Source organism: Ranitomeya variabilis, chromosome 3 (assembly GCF_051348905.1).
Source record: "Ranitomeya variabilis isolate aRanVar5 chromosome 3, aRanVar5.hap1, whole genome shotgun sequence".
Taxonomy (NCBI): domain Eukaryota; kingdom Metazoa; phylum Chordata; class Amphibia; order Anura; family Dendrobatidae; genus Ranitomeya; species Ranitomeya variabilis.
In genome coordinates this window covers 701,237,507-701,255,379 of record NC_135234.1, presented here as the reverse complement: position 1 = coordinate 701,255,379, position 17,873 = coordinate 701,237,507, and the positions used below count along the sequence as shown (strand labels likewise).

At 52.4% G+C, this 17,873-nt stretch overlaps 1 pseudogene; it reads left to right on the top strand.

The window, feature by feature from the left end:
* The first annotated feature begins 265 nt into the window (after window positions 1-265).
* On the top strand, window positions 266-16,231 carry LOC143817772 (zinc finger protein 592-like; annotated as a pseudogene).
* Window positions 16,232-17,873: the final 1,642 nt, after the last annotated feature.

Genomic DNA, 17,873 nt, shown 5'->3' with positions numbered 1-17,873 from the left:
CTGTGATACAGCTGAAGTTCAGTCCTTCTTTAGTAGGCCTCGTCTCCCCTCCCTTCACTAGTTAGTGCCTTCCTCTTGCCCAGGCTAAGTCTTTCTCCGCCATGTTAGTTTCTCCATGTCCCAGCCTACTGATCTGGCCAATATGATCGTGTGGTTGCAGACTTAGCTAGATCCCCGATGGCTGTAGCTGTGATCTGACTACACAGGGACGGGGTTTAAGTTGATCTGTGCATTAGCACTACCAGATACCGTTACCTTTCTAGTCATGGGAGACATGAAGACTCTAGACTTTGAAGATCTTCTTGCTGATTTTGATATCTCTGATGCTTCAAGTTTGGATGCAAAGGAAGCTATCCAAACAACAAGTGATGAATAAGAAAACCGTCTCAAACCATCAGTAATGTGTTTGGATGAGAATCTGTCTTTGATCCAGTCTGTGTCGGTCCCTTCCAGCAGTTAGCGTTATTGTGAAAAACACCAGCCATCAGGAGTCATTTAAGGCATCTGAAAAGGACGGAAATCTCAATGGTCTTATTGTACTGCTGAATGGTTTTTGTGGCCCTGAAGTGGGCCCTGATCCCATGCTATTGGACCAGGTTATAGAAAATTTGAACCAGGATTCATCAATGGGGACACCTCATGGATCTACACATAAAAAATAGAATCGCAAAATGCAGAACTTTTGCCAACTTTTACCCAGTTTTGCCCTATTTCTAGCCCAGAGCCAGAAGATTCAAAAGTAGTGTTGAGCATTCCGATACCGCAAGTATCGGGTATCGGCCGATACTTGCGGTATCGGAATTCCGATACCGGTATTCCGATACTTGCCGCGTATCGGATACCGGAATCGGAAGTTCCAAGATTCAAAATTCAGAAATTCAGCCAATGAGAATGATTCCAAGTGTGGGCACATCCTGTTTAGCATGGAGGGCATGAAACTACTGGCAAGGCTGTGATTGGCTGCTGAAATGATGTCATGATGCAGTTTAAAAGTCGCTGGCGCCATTTTCCGATCACTCTGCTGTGAATTCAGTTAGTGACAGGACGCTGTTTGCTGACTGAGGGACAGTTTAGAGATAGCGATTTGCTTCTTTGTGCTTTCCAAAGGCTAATTTAGCAACCGCTGTGTTCACCTACTATTCACCTTGCTTTTGCCTTGTAGCGCTGTTTTCACAGCGATCTGCAAGGTCTGTGTGTGTGTGTGTGTGTGAGTGCAGCCCACTCTCTAGTCTGAGTGCAGCCACATAGGCCATCCATAGCTGGTTGTATTCAGTTCAGGGAGGGTGGTTCATTGCCTCATACTGTTCTTTTTTTTTTTTTTTTTTTCAAGTAGTGTAGTCTGCTGCTAATTTATTCAAAAAAATCCTATTAGTGTCTTTCCACCCGTCTCCAGCTAATTTGTGGAAAAACACTACATAGGATAAAGTAGAGGAGGGTTTTTGGGCCTTGCAGCGCCGTTTACGGCTGTCTGCACGGTCTCCGTGTGACTGCAGCTCGCCCTGTAGTCTGTGAGCAGCCGTAGCCTGGTTGTCTGCAGCTCAGGGTTGTTCACTGCGTCATACCGCCAAATCAATTTTTATTTTTTTTCAAGTAGTGTAGTCTGCTGCTAATTAATTTAAAAAAATCCTATTAGTGTCTTTCCACCCGTCTCCAGCTAATTTGTGGAAAAACACTACATAGGATAAAGTAGAGGAGGGTTTTTGGGCCTTGCAGCGCCGTTTACGGCTGTCTGCACGGTCTCCGTGTGACTGCAGCTCGCCCTGTAGTCTGTGAGCAGCCGTAGCCTGGTTGTCTGCAGCTCAGGGTTGTTCACTGCGTCATACCGCCAAATCAATTTTTATTTTTTTTCAAGTAGTGTAGTCTGCTGCTAATTAATTTTAAAAAATCCTATTAGTGTCTTTCCACCCGTCTCCAGCTAATTTGTGGAAAAACACTACATAGGATAAAGTAGAGGAGGGTTTTTGGGCCTTGCAGCGCCGTTTACGGCTGTCTGCACGGTCTCCGTGTGACTGCAGCTCGCCCTGTAGTCTGTGAGCAGCCGTAGCCTGGTTGTCTGCAGCTCAGGGTTGTTCACTGCGTCATACCGCCAAATCAATTTTAATTTTTTTTCAAGTAGTGTAGTCTGCTGCTAATTAATTTTAAAAAATCCTATTAGTGTCTTTCCACCCGTCTCCAGCTAATTTGTGGAAAAACACTACATAGGATAAAGTAGAGGAGGGTTTTTGGGCCTTGCAGCGCCGTTTACGGCTGTCTGCACGGTCTCCGTGTGACTGCAGCTCGCCCTGTAGTCTGTGAGCAGCCGTAGCCTGGTTGTCTCCAGCTCAGGGTTGTTCACTGCGTCATACCACCAAATCAATTTTAATTTTTTTTCAAGTAGTGTAGTCTGCTGCTAATTAATTTAAAAAAATCCTATTAGTGTCTTTCCACCCGTCTCCAGCTAATTTGTTGAAAAACACTACATAGGATAAAGTAGAGGAGGGTTTTTGGGCCTTGCAGCGCCGTTTACGTCTGTCTGCACGGTCTCTGTGTGACTGCAGCTCTATCTGTTGTCAGTTCAGCCCCCAAAAAAGAAATAAATAATAAAGTTCACCAAACACACCAGTTACACCACTTTACATTTGTGTAGGCCACATTAGCTCATATTAAAGTCTAGTCCACACTTTAGAAAATTAGTGTTTCTTATACCTGTTAGGAGGAGTTGCTCAGGAATAAGCACACAAATCCGTTAGTACTTTTCTGCTTATCTTTATCAGTCAACCAAGATGAAGAAGGCAGTGAGTAAGACACGTGGGCGTGGGCGCGGAGCAGGGAGGGGACGTGGGGATTCTGTGCCTGCTGCGGGCACCGGTGACTCATCAGCACCCACTTTCACCAGGCAACAGTCGTTCATGCGCAGCTTTGTGTCAGAGCGCCGTACACCGCTGCTGCGTGAAGACCAAATTGAAGCCGTTGTCGGATGGATGGCAGCTAATGCATCAACTTCCATTAGTGCCACATCCTCTCAGACACAGAGCACTGGAGAGCAGCCATCTGTCTCTTCACCACCTGCCAAATTGCCCAGGCAGACAGAGAGCCCAGGACAGGAGCCGTCTCTACTTCTGTTCTCTGAATCTCTTGGCTTGGAAACAGGGGGCCAGCCAAGCAGCATTGGAGAAATGGAAGAAGAGGCAGGGTGCAGTGATGCCCAACAGCTTTTTCTGTCTTCCTCTGAAGAGGCGGGTGGGCCAGTGGCTCCGGTCACCACATCGCAGGCCGCATCAGCTGATGATGACACTCAGGTGCCACTTACTGGTGCGTGCTCTGCTGCTGAGACTACCCAGGAGGAGCAGTTGGGGGCAGAGGGTAGTGTAGATGATGAGGTCCTCGACCCATCTTGGCATGAGGGACAGGAAGGTGGTGGGAGCAGCTCTGAGGAAGAGATTCCCCGTACGGCCCAAAGAGGGAGAGGGAGGGGGAAGACTGCGGATCCTGCAGCCTCCGCTTTGGCACCCGTTAGGAGCATGTCTCTTCCAAAAGCCAAAAAGGGCGCTCCCAAGACTTGCAGTGCCTGGTCCTTTTTTGACACAGTTGCAGATGACATTTGCTATGTCAGATGCAACGTGTGTCATCACAAAGTCAAAAGAGGTCGAAATGTCAGCAGCCTCAATACCTCCAACATGTGGAAACATGTGCGCACCAGGCACCCGGCGTTGTTAGAAAAACACACTGAAGAGGTAGGCCAACCAACAGCGGCAGCTACCACCTCTTCAGCTCGTGTTGCCTCTTCCTCTAGCTCACACGCAGCTGGTTCGGCTTCCTCCCAGGATCGCCGTGGAAGAACCTCTGGCCCTGTTGTCCAGAGACCCGCTGTAATTCCACCCGCAGCACCACTTTCCCAGTCATCCACACACTCCCAGCCCAGTCTACAGCCATCGGTAGTACAGGCATGGGAGAAAAGGCGGCCTTTCTCGTCAAACCACCCACGAGCACAGGCTCTGACTGCAGGCATTGCCAAACTTCTGTCACTGGAAATGCTGTCATTCAGGCTGGTGGAGACTGACCGCTTCCGTGACTTGATGTCATTGGCAGTCCCACAGTACAATGTGCCCAGCCGCTTTTACTTCAGCAGGCAAGCCGTCCCTGCCCTGCACAAGCATGTGGAGGGACACATAAAACACGCGCTACTGAACGCCGTCAGTAGCAAGGTCCACCTCACCACCGATGCGTGGACCAGTCAACATGGACAGGGGCGATACCTTTCCCTCACTGCCCATTGGGTTAATGTCATTGAGCCGGGTACAGACCGTGCGAGTGGCGCAGGACGTGTCCTGCCCACTCCAAGGATTGCAGGAATCCATTCTGTACGCATTGACTCCTCCTCTTACACCAGTTCCTCAGAATCATCGCTGCAGGAGCCGTCACAGTCCACCTCCACATGGACCCGTGATGAACGTGTACCTGTTACGACCGACATGAGCACAGCCGTGGCCAAACGTCAACAGGCCGTGTTGAAATTAATTTTTTTGGGGAATCGTAGCCACACAGCGCAGGAGCTCTGGAATGCCATCAAGCAGGAGAGCGATGTGTGGTTTGTGCCAGCGAATCTCCAGCCAGGCATGGTAGTGTGTGATAATGGCCGAAATCTGGTGGCAGCTCTGGGCCTCGGCAACCTCACTCACATCCCATGTCTGGCACATGTGCTCAATTTGGTCGTGCAGAGCTTTTTGAGGGACTATCCGGATCTTGATGCACTGCTGCACAAGGTCCGCCTAGAGTGTGCTCACTTGCGGCGTTCCAGCACGGCAAAAGCGCGCATTGCGGCTCTGCAGCGCCGACACCGCCTGCCGGAACATCGCATCATATGTGACCTACCTACCAGGTGGAATTCCACGTTACATATGTTGGAGCGGTTGTGTGAGCAGCAGCAAGCTGTAATGGAGTACCAGCTGCTTCAGGCGCAAAGAAGTCGCACTCAGCGCCGTACAGACTTCACAACCACAGAGTGGGCCACTATGAATGACGTCTGCCAGGTTTTGCGTCCCTTTGATTATTCCACGCGGATGGCGAGTGCAGATGATGCACTAGTCAGCATGACTGTCCCCCTTATCTGCCTGCTTGAAAAATCACTGCAAGCGCTAAGGGATGATGTTGTGGAAGAGGTGGAGGATGAGGATTCACCATTTCCATCATCTTCTGGACAGTCAGCGCCACGTGGTTCCTCACAAACGCGTAGGCAGGGGACAGTTTGTGAGGAGGATGAGGAGGAGTCAATGGAGGAGGAAGACGTCCGTCCAGAGGAGGGAGTTACCGAATTGTCCAGTACTCAGTGTGTACAGCGAGGGTGGGGTGATGACGAGCGGGCAGAGATCACGCCTCCAGCAGGGGACAGCGTTTCTTGGGCAGTTGGCAGTCTGCAGCACATGGTGGATTACATGCTGCAGTGCCTGAGAAACGACCGCCGCATCGCCCACATTCTCAACATGTCTGATTATTGGGTGTTCACCCTCCTCGATCCTCGCTACCGGGACAACGTAGAAAGCCTCATCACACCGTTGAACCGTGAGCGAAAAATGCGGGAGTACCAAGACACACTGGTCAATTCCATCATCTTCTCCATTCCAACTGAGAGAAGTGCTGCTAGTGCATTCCAAAGCAGCTCAGTGCGTCCAGGCAGTGGTGGAGGCTCTGCACAAAGAGGGAGCAGAAGCAGTGCCTCTGCCCAAGGCAAGACCAGTATGGCCCAACTGTGGCACAGTTTTCTGTGCCCCCCACAAAAGTCTACACCATCACAGACGGCTCCAGTCAGCAGGAGGCAACGGTTCCGTCAGATGGTGACAGACTACATGTCTTGCCCTCTTGCTGTACTCCCAGACGGCTCTTCCCCTTTCAAGTTTTGGGTCTCAAAGCTGGATACATGGCCAGAGCTAAGCCAGTATGCATTGGAGGTGCTGTCTTGCCCTGCGGCCAGTGTATTATCGGAACGTGTCTTTAGTGCTGCAGGTGGTGTACTAACTGACCGTCGCATGCGACTATCCTCCGATAACGTTGACCGGCTTACTTTCCTGAAAATGAACAAGGCCTGGATCTCGCAGGAATTTGCCACTCCTCCTCCTGATTAAATAATTAGGTCACTGTATACGTTATCCAGGTCTCCTGTTGTGTTCATCTTTCTACCACCTGAACTTTAATTCCTGGGCTCCAACACCGCCAGTTGAGGCTCAGAAGTGCCGTCTGCACAGTCAAAACATACGACCCAGTGTTATTGGGTTTCAGTAACGTCAGCTGATCCCCAGCTGTGTAGCCGGCAATGTGTCATGCGACCGCCACGCTGACACAACAACTGAAATGTAAGGGAATCTGTCCCCCCCCCCCCAAGGCGTTTGTTACTGAAAGAGCCACCTTGTGCAGCAGTAATGCTGCACAAGGAAAAGGTAGCTATTTTTGTTTAGCTCCTTGCACACGCAGAACTTAACACTTATAAAATGTGTCCCCTGCAACCGTAAAACCGTCCCGGAGGTGGGACTTTCCTTCGTAATGTGACGCAGCACAGCCGTCATTCCTACCCCCCCGGCGCCGCGCACCGGCTCCTCAGCGTTGTTTTATTCCGTCCCGGAGCCTGCGCTGTTATGTTATCCCGTGGCCAGGCACACTTAGCGCTGCCCGTCTTCTGGCATCATTTGGTGTCAGGATGGCTGCGCCTGTGCGGCCGCGCTGGCAGAGAGCCCGCCTCGCAGTGTCTTCTGATTTAATCCCACTGGGGGCCTGGGATCCATGGACATGCGCAGTGCATATCTGAACCTCCACCTCTCACTCATTTCCCTATGGCTTCTTCAGACTGTTCGGTGTCAGCTGGTCCCTAATAGCATGCCACGGCCGTGACACCGCACAGTCTTAAGAAGCCGTAGGGAGGGGAGTGAGAGGCGAGGATATGCACTGCGCATGTCCATGGATCCCAGGCCCCCAGTGGGATTAAATCAGAAGACACTGCGAGGCGGGCTCTCTGCCAGCGCGGCCGCACAGGCGCAGCCAGCCTGACACCAAATGATGTCAGAAGATGGGCAGCGCTAAGTGTGCCTGGCCACGGGATAACATAACAGCGCAGGCTCCGGGACGGAATCAAACAACGCTGAGGAGCCGGGGCGCGGCGCCGGGGGGGTAGGAATGACGGTTGTGCTGCGTCATATTACGAAGGAAAGTCCCACCTCCGGGACGGTTTCACGGTTTCAGGGGACACATTTTATAAGTGTTTAGTTCTGCGTGTGCAAGGAGCATGATGAAAAGAGCCACCTTTTCCTTTTGCATCTTTTGTGCTGCACAAGCTGGCTCTTTCAGCTACACACGCCTTGGGGGGGGGGTTAAAGGTTCCCTTTCGACTTTCTCAGGCTTCGGCCTACATTGTGTTCCTCTGCTTTTCCACCTGTCCCTGGGCTCCAACACCGCCAGTTGCCGTCCAGAAGTGCTGTACGCACAGTCAACAGTCCCTCCTCTGTTATTGGGGTTCAGTAACGTCAGCTGTTCCCCTGCTGTGTGTGTGGCAATCCCTCCTACCTCCTCCAACCTCCTCCTCCTCCTCCACCTGTCCCTGGGCTCCAACACCGCCAGTTGCCGTCCAGAAGTGCTGTACGCACAGTCAACAGTCCCTCCTCTGTTATTGGGGTTCAGTAACGTCAGCTGTTCCCCTGCTGTGTGTGTGGCAATCCCTCCTACCTCCTCCAACCTCCTCCAACCTCCTCCTCCTCCACCTGTCCCTGGGCTCCAACACCGCCAGTTGCCGTCCAGAAGTGCTGTACGCACAGTCAACAGTCCCTCCTCTGTTATTGGGGTTCAGTAATGTCAGCTGTTCCCCTGCTGTGTGTGTGGCAATCCCTCCTACCTCCTCCAACCTCCTCCAACCTCCTCTTCCTCCTCCACCTGTCCCTGGGCTCCAACACCGCCAGTTGCCGTCCAGAAGTGCTGTACGCACAGTCAACAGTCCCTCCTCTGTTATTGGGGTTCAGTAACGTCAGCTGTTCCCCTGCTGTGTGTGTGGCAATCCCTCCTACCTCCTCCAACCTCCTCCAACCTCCTCCTCCTCCACCTGTCCCTGGGCTCCAACACCGCCAGTTGCCGTCCAGAAGTGCTGTACGCACAGTCAACAGTCCCTCCTCTGTTATTGGGGTTCAGTAACGTCAGCTGTTCCCCTGCTGTGTGTGTGGCAATCCCTCCTACCTCCTCCAACCTCCTCCAACCTCCTCCTCCTCCACCTGTCCCTGGGCTCCAACACCGCCAGTTGCCGTCCAGAAGTGCTGTACGCACAGTCAACAGTCCCTCCTCTGTTATTGGGGTTCAGTAACGTCAGCTGTTCCCCTGCTGTGTGTGTGGCAATCCCTCCTACCTCCTCCAACCTCCTCCAACCTCCTCCTCCTCCACCTGTCCCTGGGCTCCAACACCGCCAGTTGCCGTCCAGAAGTGCTGTACGCACAGTCAACAGTCCCTCCTCTGTTATTGGGGTTCAGTAACGTCAGCTGTTCCCCTGCTGTGTGTGTGGCAATCCCTCCTACCTCCTCCAACCTCCTCCTCCTCCTCCACCTGTCCCTGGGCTCCAACACCGCCAGTTGCCGTCCAGAAGTGCTGTACGCACAGTCAACAGTCCCTCCTCTGTTATTGGGGTTCAGTAACGTCAGCTGTTCCCCTGCTGTGTGTGTGGCAATCCCTCCTACCTCCTCCAACCTCCTCCAACCTCCTCCTCCTCCACCTGTCCCTGGGCTCCAACACCGCCAGTTGCCGTCCAGAAGTGCTGTACGCACAGTCAACAGTCCCTCCTCTGTTATTGGGGTTCAGTAACGTCAGCTGTTCCCCTGCTGTGTGTGTGGCAATCCCTCCTACCTCCTCCAACCTCCTCCAACCTCCTCCTCCTCCACCTGTCCCTGGGCTCCAACACCGCCAGTTGCCGTCCAGAAGTGCTGTACGCACAGTCAACATTCCCTCCTCTGTTATTGGGGTTCAGTAACGTCAGCTGTTCCCCTGCTGTGTGTGTGGCAATCCCTCCTACCTCCTCCAACCTCCTCCTCCTCCTCCACCTGTCCCTGGGCTCCAACACCGCCAGTAGCCGTCCAGAAGTGCTGTACGCACAGTCAACAGTCCCTCCTCTGTTATTGGGGTTCAGTAACGTCAGCTGTTCCCCTGCTGTGTGTGTGGCAATCCCTCCTACCTCCTCCAACCTCCTCCAACCTCCTCCTCCTCCACCTGTCCCTGGGCTCCAACACCGCCAGTTGCCGTCCAGAAGTGCTGTACGCACAGTCAACAGTCCCTCCTCTGTTATTGGGGTTCAGTAACGTCAGCTGTTCCCCTGCTGTGTGTGTGGCAATCCCTCCTACCTCCTCCAACCTCCTCCTCCTGCTCCACCTGTCCCTGGGCTCCAACACCGCCAGTTGCCGTCCAGAAGTGCTGTACGCACAGTCAACAGTCCCTCCTCTGTTATTGGGGTTCAGTAACGTCAGCTGTTCCCCTGCTGTGTGTGTGGCAATCCCTCCTACCTCCTCCAACCTCCTCCAACCTCCTCCTCCTCCACCTGTCCCTGGGCTCCAACACCGCCAGTTGCCGTCCAGAAGTGCTGTACGCACAGTCAACAGTCCCTCCTCTGTTATTGGGGTTCAGTAACGTCAGCTGTTCCCCTGCTGTGTGTGTGGCAATCCCTCCTACCTCCTCCAACCTCCTCCTCCTCCTCCACCTGTCCCTGGGCTCCAACACCGCCAGTTGCCGTCCAGAAGTGCTGTACGCACAGTCAACAGTCCCTCCTCTGTTATTGGGGTTCAGTAACGTCAGCTGTTCCCCTGCTGTGTGTGTGGCAATCCCTCCTACCTCCTCCAACCTCCTCCAACCTCCTCCTCCTCCACCTGTCCCTGGGCTCCAACACCGCCAGTTGCCGTCCAGAAGTGCTGTACGCACAGTCAACAGTCCCTCCTCTGTTATTGGGGTTCAGTAACGTCAGCTGTTCCCCTGCTGTGTGTGTGGCAATCCCTCCTACCTCCTCCAACCTCCTCCTCCTCCTCCACCTGTCCCTGGGCTCCAACACCGCCAGTTGCCGTCCAGAAGTGCTGTACGCACAGAGCCAAACACCTCGCCAATGTGTTAGTGGGGTTCAGCACCGCCAGCTGTTCCCCTGCTGTGTATACGGCAACGTGTACTGCGACCGCCACGCAGTCACAACAAGTTTACTTTAAGGGAACCTGTCCCCCCCCCCCCCCAGGCGTTTGTTACTGAAGGAGCCACCTTGTGCAGCAGTAATGATGCAAAGGGAAAAAGTGCCTCTTTTCGTGGTGCTCCTTGCACATGCGGAACCTAACAGTTATGAAATGTGTCCCATCACAGCGTTAAACCATCCGGTAGGTGGAACTTTCCTTTGTCGTGTGACGCAGCACAGCCATCATTTTTACCCCCTTGGCGCCGTGCGCCGCCTCCTCAGCGTTGTTTGAATCTGTCCCGGAGCCTGCGCTGTTAGGTTAGCCCTTGGCCATGCACACATTTTGCGCTGCCCGTCTTCTGACATCATTTGGTGTCAGGCTGGCTGCGCCTGTGCGGGTGCGCTGGCCGAGATCCCGCCTCGCAGTGTCGTCTAATGTAATCCCACCGCGGGCCTGTGATCCGTGCCCGTGCGCAGTGCATATCCTCGCCTCTCACTCCCCTCCCTACGGCTTCTTCAGACTGTGCGATGTCAGCTGGTCCCTAATAGCATGCCACGGCCGTGACACCGCACAGTCTGAAAAAGCCGTAGGGAGGGGAGTGAGAGGCGAGGATATGCACTGCGCACGGGCACGGATCACAGGCCCGCGGTGGGATTACATTAGACGACACTGCGAGGCGGGATCTCGGCCAGCGCACCCGCACAGGCGCAGCCAGCCTGACACCAAATGATGTCAGAAGACGGGCTGCGCAAAATGTGTGCATGGCCAAGGGCTAACCTAACAGCGCAGGCTCCGGGACAGATTCAAACAACGCTGAGGAGGCGGCGCACGGCGCCAAGGGGGTAAAAATGATGGCTGTGCTGCGTCACACGACAAAGGAAAGTTCCACCTACCGGACGGTTTAACGCTGTGAGGGGACACATTTCATAACTGTTAGGTTCCGCATGTGCAAGGACCATAATTAAAAGAGCTAAGTTTACCTTTTCCAGCATTAGTGCTGTACACAATGGCTCTTTCAGCTACAAACGCCTGGGGGGGGGGGTTAAAGGTTTCCTTTCAACTTGCTCGAGTGCAGGCTTCGGCCTACACTCCGCTCCCCCTGCTCCTCCTGCTGACCCTGGGCTCTAACACCGCCAGTTGGGGCCCGGTACTGCTAGCTGCACAGAGAAAAACACCTCGCCAATGTGTCAGTGGGGTTCAGCACCGCCAGCTGTTCCCCTGCTGTGCAGCCGGCATCGTGTCCTGCGACCGCCACGCAGACACAACAGACCCAAAGCTGCCGCCAGTGCAGGCTTCGGCCTACACTCCCCTCCCCCTGCTCCTGCTCCTCCTCCTCCTGCTGACCCTGGGCTCTAACAAACCGCCAGTTGGGGCCCAGATGTGCTAGCTGCACAGAGAAAAACACCAGCCAATGTGTCAGTGGGGTCCAGCACCGCCAGCTGTTCCCCTGCTGTGCAGCCGGCAACGTGTCCTGCAAAAGCCACGCAGACACAAGAACTGAAATTGAAGGGAACCTGTCCCCCCTCCCCCAGGCGTTTTTACGTTATCCAGCCACCTTGTACAGCGGTAATGCTGCATGTGTGCAAGGTGGCTCAGAAACGTATTCTCCTCGCACATGTGGAACTGAAAACACGTCTGCAATGTGTCCTCTGTGTGACCATTTAACCGTCCCGGTGGTGTGACTTTCCTTTGTAATGACACGCTGCAACCCCCTTGGTAGCGCTGCCCGTCTTCTGGCATCATTGTTTGGCTGCCTGCGCCTCTGCGGCCGCCCTGACCCACACAACGCCCCTCGGTGTCTTATTTCTTGGGACTGCGAGGGTGTGTTTGATGGGCATGAGCAGTGCATCAGTTCGCCTGTCCCTCATCTCCTTCCGCCTTCTTCAGACTGTGCGGCTTCATGGCCGTGGCATGCGATAAGGGATCAGCTGACGCCACATAGTCTGAAGCAGGTGTAAGAACCCAAGCGAGAGGCGAACATATGTACTGCGCCAGGCCATGAATCCCAGCCCCGCAGTGTTTTAACTATGTCAATACACTGCGGGGCTGTGATTCATGGGCATCGCGAACCGCACCAGCCAACATTAAATGAGGTCAGAAGATGGGCAGCGCTAACAGCGCTAGGCCAGGGGATAACACGACAGCGCAGACTCCTGTACAGCAAATAACAACGCTCAGGAGGCTGCACCCAGCACCAAGGTGGGATTCTTGACATCTGTGCTGCGTCTCATTACAAAGGGAACTCGCGCCTCCAACACAGTTTGACTGTTTAAAGGGCTAAATGTTATACGTGTTTCATTCAGCGTGTGCAAGGAGCGAAATTAAAAGAGCAACCTTTGACTTGTGCAGCACTACTGCTGCATAAGCTGTGGCTCTTCTACTTTGTAACCCCTGAGGGGGGGTTAAAGGTTACCTTTGAAATTGGTTCAATTAGGCTTCGGCCTACACTCTGCTCCCCCTGCAGAGCCCTGGGCTCCAACACCGCCAGTTGGGGCCCGGTACTGCTAGCTGCACAGAGAAAAACACCTCGCCAATGTGTCAGTGGGGTTCAGCACCGCCAGCTGTTCCCCTGCTGTGCAGCCGGCATCGTGTCCTGCGACCGCCACGCAGACACAACAGACCCAAAGCTGCCGCCAGTGCAGGCTTCGGCCTACACTCCCCTCCCCCTGCTCCTGCTCCTCCTCCTCCTGCTGACCCTGGGCTCTAACAAACCGCCAGTTGGGGCCCAGATGTGCTAGCTGCACAGAGAAAAACACCAGCCAATGTGTCAGTGGGGTCCAGCACCGCCAGCTGTTCCCCTGCTGTGCAGCCGGCAACGTGTCCTGCAAAAGCCACGCAGACACAAGAACTGAAATTGAAGGGAACCTGTCCCCCCTCCCCCAGGCGTTTTTACGTTATCCAGCCACCTTGTACAGCGGTAATGCTGCATGTGTGCAAGGTGGCTCAGAAACGTATTCTCCTCGCACATGTGGAACTGAAAACACGTCTGCAATGTGTCCTCTGTGTGACCATTTAACCGTCCCGGTGGTGTGACTTTCCTTTGTAATGACACGCTGCAACCCCCTTGGTAGCGCTGCCCGTCTTCTGGCATCATTGTTTGGCTGCCTGCGCCTCTGCGGCCGCCCTGACCCACACAACGCCCCTCGGTGTCTTATTTCTTGGGACTGCGAGGGTGTGTTTGATGGGCATGAGCAGTGCATCAGTTCGCCTGTCCCTCATCTCCTTCCGCCTTCTTCAGACTGTGCGGCTTCATGGCCGTGGCATGCGATAAGGGATCAGCTGACGCCACATAGTCTGAAGCAGGTGTAAGAACCCAAGCGAGAGGCGAACATATGTACTGCGCCAGGCCATGAATCCCAGCCCCGCAGTGTTTTAACTATGTCAATACACTGCGGGGCTGTGATTCATGGGCATCGCGAACCGCACCAGCCAACATTAAATGAGGTCAGAAGATGGGCAGCGCTAACAGCGCTAGGCCAGGGGATAACACGACAGCGCAGACTCCTGTACAGCAAATAACAACGCTCAGGAGGCTGCACCCAGCACCAAGGTGGGATTCTAGACATCTGTGCTGCGTCTCATTACAAAGGGAACTCGCGCCTCCAACACAGTTTGACTGTATAAAGGGCTAAATGTTATACGTGTTTCATTCAGCGTGTGCAAGGAGCGAAATTAAAAGAGCAACCTTTGACTTGTGCAGCACTACTGCTGCATAAGCTGTGGCTCTTCTACTTTCTAACCCCTGAGGGGGGGTTAAAGGTTACCTTTGAAATTGGTTCAAGTAGGCTTCGGCCTACACTCTGCTCCCCCTGCAGAGCCCGGGCTCCAACACCGCTAGTTGCTCTCCGGACGTGCTGGCTGCACAGAGCCAAACACCTCGCCAATGTGTCAGTGGGGTCCAGCACCGCCAGCTGTTCCCCTGCTGTGCAGCCGGCAACGTGTCCTGCAAAAGCCACGCAGACACTTGCTCTTGGACCTACTGCTCCCCATCCTGGTTCCAGTACCGTCAGCTGGTTCCGGGCAGAGCCTTTGGCTTAGGTGCCTCCCTTTGGTATCCGAGTTCCACCAACGTCAGGTGGTCCTTGGTAGTGCTTTCAGGCACGGGTACCTCCTGCTTAGTAACCGGGTTCCAGTAACGTCAGCTGGTCCTCGGTAGTTCCATTGGCTCTTGGACCTTCGGCTACCCATCCGGGTTCCAGCACCGTCAGCTGGTTCTCGGCAGTGTCTTTTGCTCTTGTACCTTCTGCTCCCCATCCTGGTTCCAGTACCGTCAGCTGGTTCCGGGCAGAGCCTTTGGCTTAGGTGCCTCCCTCTGGGTATCTGAGTTCCACCAACGTCAGGTGGTCCTTGGTAGTGCTTTCAGCACAGGTACCTCCTGCTTAGTAACCGGGTTCCAGTAACGTCAGCTGGTCCTCGGTCGTTCCATTGGCTCTTGGACCTTCGGGTAGCCATCCGAGTTCCAGTTCCATCAGCTGGTTCTCGGCATTTTCTCAGCCTTCTTGTACCTTCTGCTACATTTCCAAGTTCAAGAGACTAAACACGATGACCCGGAAGACCACCCCTAAGATGACGACGACACCAGAGACGACAACCACCGTGATGACGACGACCCTGGAGACGATGACCCTGAAGACCACCCCGATGACGACGACCCCGGAGACCACCCCGATGACGACGACCCCGGAGACGACGACCCTGGAGACGACGACGACCTGGAAGACCGAGAAGCAGAAGAACAAGAGGCTGCAGAACAAAGAGCAGAAGGACATTAAGCATAACACAAAATATCAGAGCAAAAAATATTATGTAAATTATAAGCAGAAGAAGACTAAGCAGTGTATGGGGGTGAGTCCGTTCCTCCTCGTGGTGCCCCTGGATAAAGCCTGATGCTGCAGGCCAAACTGAACGCGGACAAATGTAACTGTTTTGTGACAGGCAGAACGGAAGGTGTAATCTTCAAACTTTTATAGATAACAACTACGGGAATGCCTGTCACAAATAAGAATATGATGAAGAAGTAGAATATGATGAAGATAATAGTAAACTAAAAACAATATGAACAATGTAACCCAAAAAATAATAGGTAGAAGATGAAGAAGAAGATGAATAAGGTGAAGAAGTTGATGTCAAAGAAGCTGATGATGAGGATAATTAAGAAGAAAGCGTGGGAGAAGTAAAAAAAAAGGTGAAGGGCGTGGAAGCAGTGAAACATCAATATCTGACATTAAAAAAAAAATTAACATAGTCAAATTCTTTCTAACGCCGAACGTCATAAAAAAAAACGCAAAATCCTGCTATTCTATTACATTGGGCTAAACCTCTGTGCCTTTAATATCTCCGCCACGTCCCCCAATACATCCTACATTATTCTTAGTTGTTTTCCTTCATGTAGAATGAACCTACAAGTGTATAAAGGGTTTATTTTAATTCCGATATTTTCGTCCCATTGACTTGCATTGGGATCGGGTATCGGTATCGGATTAGATCCGATACTTTGACGGTATCGGCCGATACTTTCCGATACCGATACTTTCCGATATCGGAAGGTATCGCTCAACACTATTCAAAAGGTATTGTTCTTAACAACCAGAAGACAGAAGAGTCTCCGTACTTTCTACAGCCTTCCATGTACGATCCTGAAGCTGAATGCATGGTTGATTCTCTTAGATAGCCCTCAGAACCAGAGCTGAGTATGTTTGATGAATACTGTAAAAAAAAAGCAGAAATCTGACTGCATGGAAGCAGAGAAGGGTACTTCTGAGCAAACCCGAGGTAGCGACGAAAACAGCAGCTTGCTTGGTTCATCTATACATTTTAGGGATGATCAGAACTGTGTCAATTCTCAGGATAAATTATTTTCTGGTCCAGGGGACTCTTTCGGTGATATAGCAGGTACATCAACTCTGTCTTCATCTGTGCCACCTAGGCAGCAGAATAAACCTGCTCATTCTAAATTATCATCTTGTGTGGCTGCTTTGGTGGCCTTGTAGGCTAAAAACATTGCGGTGGTTCCTAAGGAGGAATCATTAAATCCTTCTAAAGACGTTGATCTTTCTTTTAAGGAGGGGTTTGGGATGCAAAACCACTAGTGATGAGTGAGTATACTCATTGCTCGGGTTTTCCCAAACATGCTCGGGTTTCCTCCAAGTATTTTTGGCGTGCTCGGAGATTTAGTTTTTGTCAATGCAGCTGCATGATTTGGGGCTGCTAAACAGCCTGAATACATGTGGGGATTGCCTACTTGTTAGGGAATGCCCACATGTATTCAGGCTGTCTAGGGGTTATGTCCCGAATCTACTAGACTTGAAGTCCTCAAACTTCTCCATGTTTCTAAACTTGTCGGGCACGCTGGAGATATGAAAATGCAAGAATTACTGTTTTGTTCTATTTAATGGCCTAATTGTAGGAAGGATGTGAGAAAATAAGTTTCCTCCTGTTTAACATGTGCACAGAGCAAAATGCCACAATCTTCTTCTCTAGGACTCCTTCAGGGTATGTGCACACGTTGCGGACTGGTGTGCGGATTTTTCCACACTGATTTTGATAAATCCGCAGGTCAAAAACACTGCGTTTTTGCTGCGGATTTATTGTGGTTTTACCACGGATTTACCGCGTTTTTTGTGCGGATTCTGCTGCGGTTTTACACCTGCGGTTTTTTAATATGGAACAGGTATAAAACCGCTGCGGAATCCGCACAAAGAATTGACATGCTGCGGAAAATAAACCGCTGCATTTCCGCGCGTTTTTTTCCGCAGCATGTGCCCAGCGGTTTTTATTTTCCATAGGTTAGCATGGTACTGTACACCGCATGGAAAACTGCTGCGGATCCGCAACGTCAAAAACGCTGCGGATCCGCAGTAAAAACCGCAACGTGTGCACATACCCTCAACCGCTTCCAGCTACATCCAGGCCTTGAGGATCAATCTCAATTAATTTTATCGTGGACCTACCTCCATCTAAAGAAATTACTGTTATCCTAGTTGTGGTGGGTCCACTCACAACATGAATACATGAGCCAACCCAACGTGAATATAGCACTAGAACAAGTATCACTACATACTGATGTCACCACAACCACTATCAGTACAGGAATATGACCAGAACCACTATCAGTACATGAATATGTCACAAGAACCACTATTAATGCAGGAAAATGGCACCAGAACCACCATCAGTTTTGTTTAAACTGTATATGTTGCATACTGTATATAAAAACCGTTGCACGTATTTCTTTATAATGTGGTCTATTTAGTTTCCATTGGGGTGTCCGCCAAATGCTGCACACCTTCATTAAAACCAAAAGTCCCCCATTATAGTTACCGTATATACTCGAGTATAAGCCGAGATTTTCAGCCCAAATTTTTGAGCTGAAAGTGCCCCTCTCGGCTTATACTCGAGTCATGATCGGTGGTGGGGTCGGCGGGTGAGGACTGTCATATACTCACCTAGTTCCGGCGTTCCTGTCGCTCCCCCTGCCTGTCCCACGGTCTCCGGGTGCTGCAGCTCTTCCCCTGAGCGGTCACGTGGGACCGCTCATTAGAGAAATGAATAGGCTGCTCCACCTCCCATAGGGGCGGAGCCGCATAATTCATTTCTCTAATCAGCGGTGCCGGTGACCGCTGATAGAGGAAGAGGCTGCGGCACCGAAGACCAGCTGTCCGGGGGAAGGAGCGGGACGCCGGGAGCAGGTAAGTATGTCATATTTACCTTCCCTCGTTCCACCCGCCGGGC